A 10,962-nucleotide genomic window follows, 5' to 3' on the forward strand; every position below is an offset into this window, starting at 1 on the left:
GAGAGAGAGAGAGAGAGAGAGAGAGAGAGAGAGAGAGAGAGAGTGAGTACAGGCCATGATACCATGGCATATCTCCACCCTCCACCCTCCACCTCCAGTGCCAGGAACTGAAGTTGAATTCAAGGACCAACAGAACTAGGAGAATCAAAGCCATGATGCTCCAGAGCCTTGGACTGGCATTCTGTGAAACTTTTCTTCTGATCTCTAGGAGTTCCAAACGGGGACAGAGAAGAACAGTGAAGGACAGACAGAACAGTTTGCATCACTGTGATCAGATGTGCTCAGGGTACAGAAGGCCTCGTAGAGGGATGGGGGCCTTTTGAGCAGTGCTCTTGAGCATGCTGAGCTGCATTGCCAAGGAAGGGAGAGAAACTTATGGGAGGCATTCCTTTGGCAGGCAAGTAAGAGCAACAGGGTTCACCCATCAGGAGAGTGTAGGAAAGTCTACCGTATGCAGGCTACAGTATGTGCAAGTGTGTGGAGATCAGAGGGCGACCCCAGATTTATTTCTTTCCTTCTGCCATGTCCTAGGGATTAAACTCAGGCCATCATGTTCTTTGGTGGGAGCCTTTCCCTGCTGAGCCATCTCTCTTTAAAAGTCCCTTTCTTCCTTTCTTTCTTCCTTCCTTCCTTCCTTCCTTCCTTCCTTCCTTCCTTCCTTCCTTCCTTCCTTCCTTCCTTCTGAGACAAGGTCTCACTGTGTAGACCTGGCTGGCCTAGAATATACTATGTAAACCAGACTAGAACTCATAGAGATCTACCTGACTCTGCCTCCTGAGTCCTGGAATTAAAGGCATAAATCTTTCTCTCACATATTTTAATGCCCAGAGACATACTATCTTCATAGTTCAAACAATAAATGAACAAAGAATAAGTCAATATCCTAATTTTTGTTGTTGTTGTTGTTGTTGTTATTGGTTTTTGTTTTTGTTTTTTTTGAGTCAGGGTTTCTCTATGTAACAGCCTTCACTATCCTGGAACTCACTCTGTAGAACAGACTGGCGTTGAACTCACAAAGATACATCTGTCTCCGCCTCCCCAGTGCTGGAATTAAAGGTGTACACCAGCACTAATCAGCTCAATATCCTAATTTACAGTCATCATAGACTGGCAGCTGTCCGGATGGCAAAATAAATGTGAAGCCTGGATATAAAGCCTAATCTTTATATCAGATCTCAAAGAACCTAAGGAAAATGAGGAGTTGTTTATTTTTAAAAAATTGATGGTGAAAAACAATATATAATAGAAATGATCAAATGGAAATAAATACCCAAGAGTTTTAATTGAAAAATCAATGTATTTGAAAAAGATCCATCTATAACTTGCATACATTTGAACTATGCAATAATTGAGACTAAAACATAATAGAAACTATTGGAAAAGAAAATTTAAAGATATAGCTCAATTTTAAGTTTATCTCTAGGTTAAAAACCTATATAAGGGTAAATCTGATACATTGTCACAAAAATCTCCCCCTAATAGAAATTCCAAAACATTGTTGAAAAAATTTAAAAATGGAAAGATATCATGTCCTTGGAGGACCAGATTCAATACTGCAAAAATACCAGTCTTTGCCAGAATGATTTACCAAATGCAATTCCAGTACAACTCTGAGATGACTTAGTGGTTAAGGGACTGCGCTTTACTTCTAGAGGACCCAAGTTCAAGGGCAACCCTGCCAGGTGGGCTCACAACTACCGTAACTCTAGTTCTAGTCCAGAGCCTCTGTGGGCATCTGCATTCGGCTGTACAAAGACTTACAAATAATTAAAAATACTAAAAGATAAATATTTTTTAAATGTATTGATAAACTTTCATTAAAGCTTGCTTATCACTGTAAATATTTTAGAATAGGCAAAACAAAGTTGGAGAACTTATTCTCCTTGATTTTAAGAGTTAGCAGAGTTACCAGAAAGTACAGAAATCAAGAAACATGTCATTAAAAGCCACAAATAACTAAGAAGAAAAGAAAGTCCAGAAATAGGCCCCACGCATCCATCGGGAATTTTTGTGTATATTCATTTCCAATTCATGTGTGTGTCTGCGTGTCCATGTGTGTATTACATGCTTGCACATATGTAGAGGCCAATGGTGTCCTCCACCTTGGTCTATAATGAGGCAGGGTCTCTCACTTGATTCAGCGAGTCTAGCTAGCCAGCTTCTCCCGCTGATGCCCTGTCTCTGCTCACTGAGCTCTGGCATTCTGGGTGGACTGGGCAGTCTACCGTGTCCTTGTGTAGGTACCGGAAGTTTGAACTTTGGTCTTCATGCTTGTGTCACAAGCCCTTGTCCACTGAGACATCTCTCTAGCCCTCTAAATAATGTTTGAGAAAGGCACCACTTTAGTTCTGTGGTGGAAAAGTGCATTCAATAAATCATATCATATACAGAAAAAAATCCTTGATTATCCCTCACATTTTACAGATTAAGACAGCTTAAGGATTTAATTTAAATTCTTAGATTATAAACAATAAGGATACCATGTTATAAGGGGTTCTTTGTGATTGGTCTTTGAGAGTGAAACTTCTGTAGGACACTATAATGTGGATTGCATGGGCTTGTCCATTTGTTAAAGTCCACGGAATATACAAGTATCATGACAATTCCTTCCCTGGAGAGATATAAACAATGTATACCCTTCCTCATAAGGCCCCAATGATAAACCAAAGTACAATTCCACCAAAGTGCACCCTGGGAAACGAATGAATTCATCGGGCTTACTTACAGAGAACAAGGGAGGGATTACAGGAGTGTGGGAGACCCCAAAGCAGCCATACTGTAAAGTGCTCACTCAGAAGGAATGATAGATTCTCCACAGCCATACAGATAGAATTCCCTCCAGTTAATCTCCCTAATCTCTCCACTAAAGCACCCAGAGGCTGTGTCCAATTAAGGTAGAATTGAATGCATGCTGAGGGGAGTGGTTGGAATCTCAGGAGGAAAAAGTCCAATGGTCTCCCCAATTACTCCTCCTCTAAAGAAGTGTACACAGCCAATGTGCCATTAGCTACAGTCTCTTGCAAGCAGACACAGCTGATCTGGTGTGAACAGTGGCTGTTTTGCTTGGAGAACCCTGTTCTACAACACTGAAAATGAACCAAATGTTAACTGATATGATTGTGTTTCTATGCAGGTTCCCTGTTTGTAACATAGGTATCATTCTGTGTGGGGCATGGATGCAAGGGAAGTTGCGTGTAGGAAGGGACAGGGGGCAACTGGAAAGAACCCCATGTAATGTCAAGTCATTTTGGCTACAAATCAAAAAAAATGCCCCCCAAGTAAAGCCAGGGGTTGGGGATATGTCTCAGATGGTAGAATGCTTGCTTAGTATGTACGGAGTCCTGGGTTTGATCCCCAGGTTTGATCACTGTACAAACTGTGAGTGGTGACACATGTCTGTAATCCCAGCACTTTGAAGTTAGAAGGAGAAGGATGATAAATTCAAGGTTGTCTTTGACTATTGAGTTTAAGGCCAGCCTGGGCTGCATGAGACCTTGTCTTAATCAATCAATCAATCAATCAATCAATCAAAATAAAGTCTTTTTTTTTTTTTTGGAGTTTTTCGAGACAGGCCTGGAGAGATGGCTGAGCCGTTAAAGGCTAGGCTCACAACCAAAAATAAAGTCTTTTAAAAGCCATAAACATAAACACAACCAATCAATCAAACAAACAAGACTAGCCAGGAAAGAAAATCAGGCAGTTTACAAAGAAGAAACTGTTAGACTATTATCTGATTTCACATCAACAGCCTTGGAAGGCAGCGCCACTCCACTGCTCCGGACGCTGAAAGAAAACAATCGACCTAGTAATCTGTGTCCAGTGAAAACATTATCTAACAAAGATGATGAAATAAAAACATTTATATCAAAACAAAGCTAAGATGGCATATTAGTTACTTTTATATTGCTGTGATAAACATCACACCCAAGCTATTATAGAACAAAGAGTTCATTTTGGACTTATGGTTTCTGAGAATTAGAGTCCTTGACAGCAGAGCTAAGGCGTGGTTGCAGGAGCAGCTGAGAGCTCACATCGCCAGCCAAGAGGAAGGCAGAGAGAACACTGGGGGAGACAGGAGGAGTTTGAGACCTCAAGCCAACCCCCAGGGACACACTTCTTACAACAAAGTCATGCCTCCTCCTTCCCAGACAGTTCCACCATCTGGGGAACAAGTATTCAAATGCCAAAGATTATTAGGGGACATCTAATTCAAAGCGTCCCCGATGGTTTGCTCCAAAAAGACTCAAAAGGGTGAATTGTAGTCAGAATGGAGGTGATACAGAGCAGGGAGTCAAAGATAAAAGGCATGAACATCAGAAGAATCTCTTTGTAATGTGATTTCACAGACTCTTTTATTTTAAAAGATGGAGTCTCTATTTCATCATTGAGCAGGGAAAAAAAATCAATGCTGGCTTTGTTCCTCCTATTTTGCTTTTTTAAAAGGAGATTTTCTTTTTAATTACATGTTTACATGTATGTGCCTATGTAAGAGTAGGAACATGTGAGTTCAGGTGGCAAGGAGGCGGGAGCTGAAGTTACAGGCGGTTGTGCGAGGCTGGGTGTGGATTCCGGGAAGCAAAGTGGGTTTCTCTGTAAGAACAACACAGTACACACTCTTAGTCCCTGCCATCTCTTCAGCCCCATTCCTGACCTTCTTTATACAGATACACATTTCTAATTGACTTCCTCTCTTATGAGTCATGTGGGTCAGGGCCCCACAACGGCAGGAAAGCTACACACATGATATCTCTACAATATGATGGCTTAAGCAAGACCCACATAATAACACCAGTTAGCATTCCAACATGAATGGGAGAAATTTCATAAGGCCCTTAGATCAAGAGCTCCATGGCTACTGAGGGAAGGAGAGTCAGTTTTCTCCAGGGAACACGCTCCCTGATAGATTATCCCAAGGGGCCAGTCCTAAATACACTTACATAAATATAAATGAACTCAATAGGTTGATATGAGTGTGTGCGTATGCACGTGCGCAACAATAATAATTAAAGAAAAAGAGGTCATGAATTTGAGAGGGAGGTGGTGGTGAAATGGAGAAGTTGGAGGGGAAAGAGGGTGTAAATGCAATACTCATGATGAAATTCCCCAAAAACTAAAAAATAAGTTAAAAATAAGGGGAATGACAATAATATAAATAACAAAACATAAATACAGCCTTGCAAGGTAACGTATGTATATATATATGATATATATCACACATAGATATTATATATACAATAGTGATACATATGTCTACATATATAATAGAATTGCTGAATGTGGCAAGCAATAACTTAAGGTTGAAAAAAAAAACTCTTGCAAGATTGGCGAGATAAAAGTCAGCTTGAGCTTTGACCAGAAATGCCTCAATTTAGAAACTGAACAGATTAAAAACCCAGCCTGTAATGTCGCAATGTCAATTCAATTTGATAACGCTAAGTTGCTGTGTTCTCAACTATGTGGGCCTGGGGTCAATGTCTGTAAAATCTCCTTCAGGCCTCAAATGTGTTAAGCCACATCCTTCTGATGCAAGTCTCAGGTTCCCAGCTGGTTTATACGTATGCTTCTGACCAACTAATTCAATTAGGTCACTAGAAAAGCTCACAGATCTCAAGGAAACCCTTAGACTTCCTAGCTAATTATGAAAGCTATTCCAGTCTGTGAAAGAAGAGATGAATAGGACCAGCTGTGGGGGAGAGGCACGGAGCATCCGCGCCTTGGAAGGAGGTACCTTTGAGAAGCCTCCATGTGTTCGGCCACCCAGAAGTGTTCCCATCCTTGCCCTGTTGAGCTTTCATGGAGACTTCATCACATAGGCGTGGGTGAAACATGGATAAGCATGTAAAACATGACTGGACAAGAAGTTACGTTCTAGAGTGCCTAGCCTGGGTAGAGAAGCTTAGCAAGGCTACCAGTCTGATTTTGCAGCATCCCTGGAGAGGGTAGAAAAACTCTCTCTTAAGTTCAGGTATTATGTCAAACAGGATGGCTGGCTTTCTATGTTCAGTGCCTCCAAAATTGTGTGTGTGTGTGTGTGTGTGTGTGTGTGTGTGTGTGTGTTGGAGAGGGGGGAGTCCTTTTTTTTTTTTGACTTTTTAAAGAGAGGATTTTATTGTCTCAGAGGGGCAGAGTTGAAGGAGAGGGCTACAAAGCTACTTCCCCCACACCCCAAAGACACACACTCTTTAATCTTTCCAAGGGCTATTGCTCTGGGAATGAGCCACAGAGGGACAGGGAGGCTCACACTGCCAGAGCTTCTCAGGTCAGGGAGGGACATGAAAGTGACACAAGTTCCTTAGATATGTCAGTGGCTGTAAACGTAGGGCTGGGGGCTCTTTGCTCTGGAGGGATCTTGGTCCATTCTTCATCAGGGGAGAGGTCTCTAATCCCTTTTAGGCCTAAGAGCAGTCCCAGAGGGGATCATGGGAACTGAGCAATCCCAGGACAACGTGCTACACCTCACCAGGTCAGACAAGTGAGCCATGGGCTTCACCACAGCACACAAAGACACACACAGTGCTTCTGGGAACCTTGGGTTAGAATGCTAGAAGATGGGGATATAGTTGTCGATCTTGGCGCGGTGGCGCTAGGCGATGCACTCAGCAATCCACACAATGTTGCGACATTCCTGTTCCTTAAGCTTCACAAAGGCATAAAAGACACCAAAGTGGAACTGATTCAGGAAGGCCAACTTGTTCAGCTACACCTCATGTTCAAAGAATCGGTCTTCCAGGGTCTTGTCTCCAGGATTGCTACCTGCACCCTCAAAAAGAGGTTTGTATTCCAGGTAGTAATCAGCTACATTCTTGACCTGTTCATAGTCATCAGCCCGAGCCAGCTGAGCCAAGCCCTCAGGGTAGAGTCGGCCACAGTGTGGAAAGAGCTTGGCATGGTCCTCCTTGGATAGCTCTGTCCCGAAAGAGTTGATGGTGATGATGAAGGTGCGGCGGTCTGCTTCAAACTCTAGGATAGGACACATGGCATCAGCTGTGGTCCCACCCAACAGAGTGCAGAACTTGTAGAAGGACTTCAGGTAGGCCTTGTAAAGCGTATTGCGGATTATCTCGATGTTCATCTCATCAAGGTCCTGCTCTGAGATGCAATCCTGGAAAAAAGCCACCAGGGGCGTTTCTACCAGAATGGCATTGTAGAGCTCTGCAGGTGTCTGTACGATGTTCACGGCCTCCATCTGCTCAAAGCTGCCTAGAGGGTGGCACTTGGGCACAAGTTCAGTGATTGAACGCTGGTGCAATGTGCCTGTGATGAGCAGGATCACGTTGTCAATCATGTAGCTATAAGTAATGAAGTCCAGGAAGCTGACGAGCGGCTCATAGGCATGGTTTCTCATGTGGCGGAACTCCATTACCATCTTCTCCTTGAGCTTGTCGTCAACGACTGACACTGCCAGAGGTGATGCTTCATTGGCCAGGAAGTTGCCATACTCTGTGCTCTGCAGGTGCAGCTTCAAGTCCTCGAGAGTCTCGCACTGCACCAGGTTGAGGTAGTCCGCCTGGCTGAGCACCCCTGCCTTCAGGCCGCGCACTAATCCCTCCAAATAGCCATTGTCCACGTTGAAATAAAGCTCCAGGAAGAACGACATGGCTGCTGCGGGGACGGCGAGGACGGCGGGGACGGCAGGACCGGAGAGCCCTGATCAGCCTGCACGCAACTCGACTCTGGGGGAGTCCTTTTTATGCCCAGCTTCAGGGAAGAGAAATTCTAGTTGCTGTGGCTTACCTTGAGGACAAAAAGGGAGCTAGAAACCATGGATCATATACATATACATATACATGTGTGTATCATAATTTCTATGCTTTGATTTTGGTCTCTGCTCAGTTCCTGCCCAGACCAGTGGGGTAGGGCAGAAGTAAGCCTAATAAGGGCTAACCCTGCATTGCCATGGTAGCAAGCTCAGGCTAGCCTGCTGGAGGAGCTGACTGACCACCTAGAGGAAGGAGCTGACTGACCCTGACAGCGTGCTCATGCCAGAGCTTAGCTGAGACAGCTTACGTTGGTCTAGACCAGAGAAGCCACTGTGCCTACCCACAGTCTCCTGGACAATAGCACGTGCCCATGGTTCCCAGCCACTGAACTGTGAGGTACATTGTTATTCAGTCAGGAGCACCAAGAGTGAGCAGTCCCTAGCAAGGGCATGAATCAATAATATTCTTCAGGTCAGAACACAAGCTAGAAACTGCTATGTCAGAATAGGCTTATGAGCAGAAACGGGATGTTCTAAGATTTAGAACGAAGACTTACCTTTCCTCGTGCAGTAGGAAATAGATAAGTGCTTTAGAGCTGGTGTACTTGATCCCCAAGTTTATTTGGGACCCATTTTCCTTCCTGTTAATCGTGCTGTCAGCCATCACCAATATGTTGCTGTGTCTCCAGGAGCTGCAACTATGTTTCAGGAAGAAAGTGAGGACGTGGAGTGTTTGTTTGCCTCTTGTTTAAATGGTGTTTTAGTCAGGTTTCTTTAAGAAAAGTGAACAGACAGACCATATGTGTCAGTTTATTAGAATATCCCACAGGATGTATGCATTCCAACAGTAGCTCTCTCACACTGGAGAGGCTGAGAATCCAGGAGTTGCTCAGTCCAAGAGGGTGGATGTCTCAGCAGTCCCAGCCCAGTGTTGGAAAAGCCTGGAGAGCCACTGATCTTCAGTCTGCCTCGGATGCCCAAAGAAGCTATGTCCAAGGTTGGTGAAGGACTTCTACAGTGATGGCATCCATAAACTTGCTGAGGAAAGCAGGCAAAACAAACAAACAGGGGGGAAAAAGATAAAGATAAAAATTTCCGGGCTACCACCAAAAGATGCCTCTTAGGGTGAGTCTTCCCATCAAATAATCTGACTGAGAAAATCCCTCACAGGAGAGGCTCGAGGCTTGGGTTTAGTAGATTCCAAATCCAGGTGAGCTGACAGCCAAGGTTAGTCACCACAAATAAAGGGAAACACATTCGATTGGGAAGGAAACAGATTCTAGTTGTGTTTTTGCTGGACTGAACTCTGCTGGATGCTCATCTTGGTGTGGAGTTTGAACAAGTTGAGATCACCCCAGGCCCCCAGTGAGCTACTTTCCCTTAAGAAGGTAGGAATCTGGTACCAAGCAACTCTAGGAATGGCTACTATGAGGCAACTTTGCCCTTTATTTCAGAGAAGGCATCTTACTTAAGAGAATCATCCGAAGGGAAAAACAGCCAGTGTACTCAGAGTAAAGACTGAGAGGTTTGGCTGAGCAGGGGACAGGGCACTGGAGTAACTTCCAGGACCAGCTCCACAGCTGGACCCGCCAAGCAGTGATCCTCATCCTCTCTCTTTTCCCCTTGAAATCAAGACATTAGAGAGAACCTTTCGAGAAGCCGTGGAGACTAAGATGGGAATGACCATTTGGGACTGATTCCCTACCTACAACCATTCATTTAGTCTCCCAACAAAGCTGTGCGTAGGCTATTACCTCACTTAGAGGGGCGGTGGCAAGTGGGGGGCGTGCACATGTGTGGTTGTGGGGGGTGTGGGCGTGGGGAAGGTGGAATGAGTAGAAACCGTACAGGTCACAGATCCGTAGCCAGAAAATGCCCAGGGTGACCAGGCTCTGTAAGTCTCCAAGGCTGGGGGCTTCTTCCCACGGCCCGACCTGTCTCCAGATGAACATGGGTTTGTCCATTTTGCTGGATTTAAGTAAGTCAAGGTCTTCGGAAGTAGCCAGGTGTCCTGGGCAGCAGAACCTCCTGAGGAGTTTACTGGCAATGCGGGTTCTAGGACTGCCTCCTGAGGAACTCAAGCAGGAGTTCCAGGGCCCAGACCCGGACATCTGCATGAGGAAATCTGCAGCCAGAGAGGCCCCCGCCCCTTCTAAAATGACAGTTTACTGGTCCACTCTAACCCAGCTTATTTTCAGTTCTGTGGCTCATGGAAATTTCCTCCTAATATCAGGAAGATACGGTTTAAAAATAATCTGTTTCCCCTTCATGGTCCTCGGTTTTCTAGTGAGCACACTTAGTTCCATGGAAAATGTTAAGGACCTGGAAGTGTGTCACGGAAGATGGCCTCACGTTGATCAGTACAGGCTTCCGAAGGCAAAGCCTTGGGTGAGACTCAAGGTTAATATTGTGCAGAGGGGATGGGCAAAGAAAATGGCATTAACTAAATATTTACTATGTCTCAGACACTGCTCCAGAAACATTGTGTCATTAAGGCATCCTGGCCTTATGAGTCAGTCCCTTTCATTTGTAAGTGGGTTAGGTGCTTTTATTATTTGCTACCCACTAATAAAGATAACCAGAGGGGGAAAAAACCTATGGGATTAATTATTCATGCGTTAAGTAAAAAAAAAATCTCTTGAGATCTTATGCAAGACACACACTAGATCAGGAAAAGTAAAGTAGGGGGAGGGGCATCATCTTGGCATTAGTCTGTAACGCCGGCGGTGGGGGGGGGGGAGTGGGGAGCTGAAGAGACTAGAGGGCTAAAGCAGGAGGGCTCCAAGTTCCAGTCTAGACTGGTTTACATATAACGAGATCCTGTCTTTAAAACCCAAAGGTGGGTGAGGTGAATGGTTAAGAGCCTTGCTGCTCTTTGCAGAGGAAGGGGTTCTGTTCCCAGCACCCACATCAAGCAATTCGCAACCACCTGTAACTCCAGTTTCAAGGGATTAGAGGCCCCTCTTCTGGGCTCCAAGAAACACAGCATTCGCTTGGAGCGGAGCACGTACTCGCAGGCTCACACGTAAATCTTTAAAAAGGACATGGCTTATCTGTAGAGTACTTGCCTAGGAAGTACAAGGTCTTTGGGGCGGGGGTGAGGTGGGGGCAGGCACCGGACATTTTGGGTGTGACAAGACCCTTGAAGTCTCCCAGAGTCAATCGCATTTGAAGCTGGCCAGTCAGTCTCTGCGGCTTCAGTGCACTTGAGCCAGGGAAGCTGAGGGCTGCTGGATCTGGAGCCCCAGAGAGCAGGCCGGGGA

General features: G+C 44.9%; 1 pseudogene; it reads right to left on the minus strand.

The window, feature by feature from the left end:
* Positions 1-6,074: 6,074 nt before the first annotated feature.
* On the minus strand, positions 6,075-7,630 carry LOC102001669 (annotated as a pseudogene).
* Between the last annotated feature and the right edge of the window lie 3,332 nt (positions 7,631-10,962).

Source organism: Microtus ochrogaster, linkage group LG5 (assembly GCF_000317375.1).
Source record: "Microtus ochrogaster isolate Prairie Vole_2 linkage group LG5, MicOch1.0, whole genome shotgun sequence".
In the NCBI taxonomy this organism is placed as follows: Eukaryota; Metazoa; Chordata; class Mammalia; order Rodentia; family Cricetidae; genus Microtus; species Microtus ochrogaster.